The 4,109-nt window shown below is 30.2% G+C and overlaps 1 long non-coding RNA gene across 1 annotated transcript; it reads right to left on the bottom strand.

The window, feature by feature from the left end:
- Nucleotides 1-656: 656 nt before the first annotated feature.
- LOC106459257 lies at nucleotides 657-3,808 on the bottom strand. Its single transcript, XR_001290822.2, has 4 exons — nucleotides 3,691-3,808; nucleotides 2,319-2,508; nucleotides 1,043-1,120; nucleotides 657-790 (listed from the first exon to the last, which is right to left on the bottom strand). It is a non-coding gene; the product is annotated as an uncharacterized LOC106459257 (long non-coding RNA).
- Between the last annotated feature and the right edge of the window lie 301 nt (nucleotides 3,809-4,109).

Here is a 4,109-nt window from a genome sequence, read left to right as displayed (position 1 = left end):
GGACTGAGAAGCTTGTCAGGATTGAGGGGATGATGGATGGTGCGAAGTACAAGTAAATCCTAAGGAAAACCTGCTTGAGTTAGCTAATAATCTAAAACTGGGTCGACAATGTATATTTCAGAAGGACAGTGACCCGAAGAACAACGCCAACGCCACACTGGGGTAGTTTAAAATAAAATAAAATGAATGCCCTGAAGTGGCCCAGTCAAATTCCTGACTTCAATCCAATAGAAAATTTATGGCGAGATTTGAAGAATGCATTCCATCAACGAACTTGTCATAATTGGAGCAATTTGTTAGGAAGAATGGACAAAAATTACACCATCCCATTGTGCAAAGCTGGTAGAGACCTTGAAATGTTTGCCTACCTTTAGACACAGATGTGTGGTATATATAGAACGATTTAATTAGCTCCACACACACACTGAGATACCATCGATATTAGAAGATTTAGCAGCTTCGTACTCAGGTTAAAAACACTTGACACATTTTATACCTGTATTTACTGATCTAAAATAAATTCTTATTGTTTTCATATCTTTATGTGCCCAGAAACTGGAATATTGGTAACGTGCCTTAATCCCGAAAAATATATTTTTGCTAGTGAATATGTGAATATCTTAAGAGAACTCAGTGACACACATTTAGAGAAATATAGTGCTTTTATTGAATTTCTTAACCAATATTACAAGTATTGTCAACAAATACTAATTTAATAGAGATATATCACTAATAAAAAAAGTAAAGAAATAAATGATTTTTTTTCAGTCCATCAGAAAATGGAAGCAACCTGAAAAGAAATCGAACAAGAAGAAATATTAAAGTATTGTAAAAATACAGACAGCTGTTAAAGACCACTGTTACAGTGAAGGTAAAACATTTGTGACCAACTTTTCGACCAGTATAATGTTTGTTCCCTTACAAAGACTTAACAAATTTATTAATATTTTTATATTTTATCACGCTGTATCTAATCTTGTTTGTAATGAGTATATTCATAAATTAATAAATCAATTAGATGAATTGATAAATATATTTATACCTTTTTATATAGCAGCCTTCTAGTCATTCAAATCAAATTCTTCTTCTTTTTCTCCCTTTGGGAACTTCACTTCTGTTTCTGTATGATACACAATATTCATATATAATTCTTAAAGAACGTTTTCTCAAAAATCTTCCATTGACAACAAGCTGGTTAATAATAGTGGTCGGTAGAAAACAATTTTAGAAAGAAGGTTTGATCCAGCAATACAACACGGTCAAGGGATATGGGAACCATTTAACTTATCAGAGTAATTTGTAAGATAAACAACCTAGTAATATCTGTGTTTGATTATTTAAGCAAACATTTTAAAGGAAAAATCTTTTCAATACAATAAATCCTTATATAATATACCTAACCTTAATATATGTTGTATCATCTTAATAAGTTAGGTCTAAATCCGTAATTCAAAGCGTTACCATAAAGTGAAATGCATTAAAAACGATTCTTCTTTAAATTTGGTTTTATATTTGAGAAAACAAAAAATCTAGAAAGACCTTCATTGCAACTCCGCCCCGTAACGTTTTCGACTTTTGTGGTAACCAATCTAATATATTCACCAAACAGTTCCTCACCCTCAAAACTGTAATTATGCGTGCCAAAATCTTCTTTCTATCTCAATTTGTTATCGAAGTTTGGCCATCTTTGAAATTCACAATTTACACCCATTATAATGAAAATTATTTACCTTTATTATGAACTCGAAATTTTAGCTAAATTCGCCAGACTTTCAGTAATCTGTTGTTGGGGGATACTCAACCTTTTTTTACGAAATTTCACTAACGCTAGACAACGACTTTTCCAATTATGTAGATGAATTACAATATAACCTTTACTGATGACTTACTTTCCCCAACAGTTAAATTGGTCTTTGTAGACTGTCAAATTTTCTCTAAATTTGATGAAAATCAAATGAAAAAGGTTACCAAAATACAAGCACGACATTTCATCAAAATTAACTAAAAACCTTTTTAGTTATATTGTTCACAAACACACGAGTGAAAGCAATATTTCAGCTAGCAGACGGAGTTAATGATGTAAAATATTCTTCTGTTCTTGGTAATTAAGATGTTAGCTAACAAAACTATTGAGAATGTAAGATTATTCATTCATTCTTTAAAGGTTATGCCTAAATTTTACAAATACATATAACTTTAAATTGTAGGAAAACTTTATTCATTGGTCTTGATGTTGTTGAGACTCTGACAATCTTATTGTATTTTTTTAAAAAATGCTTTCGTAACAGGTATATTTTTTAATATAGCATATTTAGTACCTTTATCTTCATCGTTTCCTTCAAATCCATGAATACCATGACAGTATCTTGTACACCGGTAATAGCAGTAGTGAATATCACACCTATAACGTACGCAGTGCCTGTAACATTGGGCTTCAGTCTCAAGAATGATTCCTAACAGTGTTAAGCATAAAAGAAAAATCGCAAACTTGTTCATGGTGATGATAACCTATAAAAAATATCATATTGTTTACGATCAGATTATACTATTATTTCATCAGTAATCGTAAACTTTAATTTAGAAGGATCATTTAAATTTTTGTCTGAATATAAATGATCTTATTATCATAGTAAAAAAAACTGCCCAAAAGAGATTCGCAGAGAAATAAATTAGGAAGAAAGCCATAAAGTACTAGTTAATATAAGTACGCTTCATGATGAAACATACATTTTAGAAAAAATAAATTAAAGTTCATTATTTTTTAACTTTTATTGGAAATATTTAATAGTATCAAACCGTCATGTATAATAATAAGAAATAAAATTATTCTTGAGAAAATGTACAATAATCTCTCTAGGAAACTACTTCCCGTTTATCTGGTACTTCTAAGATATATATATGTATGTATGTATGTATTCAGATATTTCAATCAGTACAGGATGTAGGTTCTTTGTATTATTATATTCCAACAACTGATATATCAGAAACATATAACTAAACTTTCTGTATAAATACAGATATATTTGAATACATTTTAGGAATACATAGCACTTGATAGTCATTTAATGACATCGTGTTTAAATAGTAGAAAATTTTCAATGTAGATGTTTTCATTTGTATTTTTATAAGAAGAAAAGTGGGAATTTGAGAGTCTAGTTTCTCTCAGCCATCACATTCTGTGAGTTTCTGTAACCTTTGTTTTTCAAAATTTGTAATCTAAGACAAGGCGGAATCATAAACAGCAACTACTGAGTAAACGTTTAAATTAATTAAATTATCTGCTTTAACTAAAAATGTCAAAAATTACAGTTCTCACTTCGTTCTGCTGTTACAAAGGAATTTCAGGTATCCTGAGTTATGTCAGTCGGTTTCTAAAATATGGAAACCATTCCATTCCTTTAGTTTTGTTCTCAGCGTCAGAACATATTCTCATCATAAGAAATTGTCCACGATTTCACACATTCTTGGTATGTTTTTGTCTTATATCGTGAAACAACTTCATTAACTTATATTGAGTAAAATGAGATAACTTCGTGATAACTTTTCTTGTATGTACATACCATATTCATTAACATAATTAAAGTATTAATGTAATAAATTAGATAAGTACACACTGAAGAATGTAAAGGTCGGGCTATGGTAACTAAATGACACATATAAATAGCAAGGTAAAAAAAAAATGATACTCACGTTCTTACACACGAGAAAATATATCGTTGTCTCGTATCGGAGTCGGACAGAAAGTTGCGAATCTACCCCTTTATATATACAGCACCATAAAGGTAGTCACGTGGGATTTCATTCGCGACAAACAACATGTGGATGTGAAACTTGTTTGGAAGTACTGAAGTTTGTTACTAAGCGAGTTTTTTAGTCTATATTACAGCATCACAACAGTGAGATAACCTGTTCTTTTACTGGGATTTTCCGAATGCGTTCAATATAAGTGATTCTTATTTCTAGTTATTTCTTTATTTTTAAGCTTGTTCTTTATTAATTAACAAGTATTAGAAGCATCATAAATACTTACATATTTGCTGTTATATGTTTTTTTATCGTTTATTGTCACGCTCTACCAGTTTTGACTCTATCACTTTGTTTTCTACATT

The sequence above is a fragment of the Limulus polyphemus genome, unplaced genomic scaffold (genome assembly GCF_000517525.1).
Source record: "Limulus polyphemus unplaced genomic scaffold, Limulus_polyphemus-2.1.2 Scaffold582, whole genome shotgun sequence".
NCBI classification, from domain to species: domain Eukaryota; kingdom Metazoa; phylum Arthropoda; class Merostomata; order Xiphosura; family Limulidae; genus Limulus; species Limulus polyphemus.
This window is presented reverse-complemented; position numbering and strand designations above follow the sequence as displayed.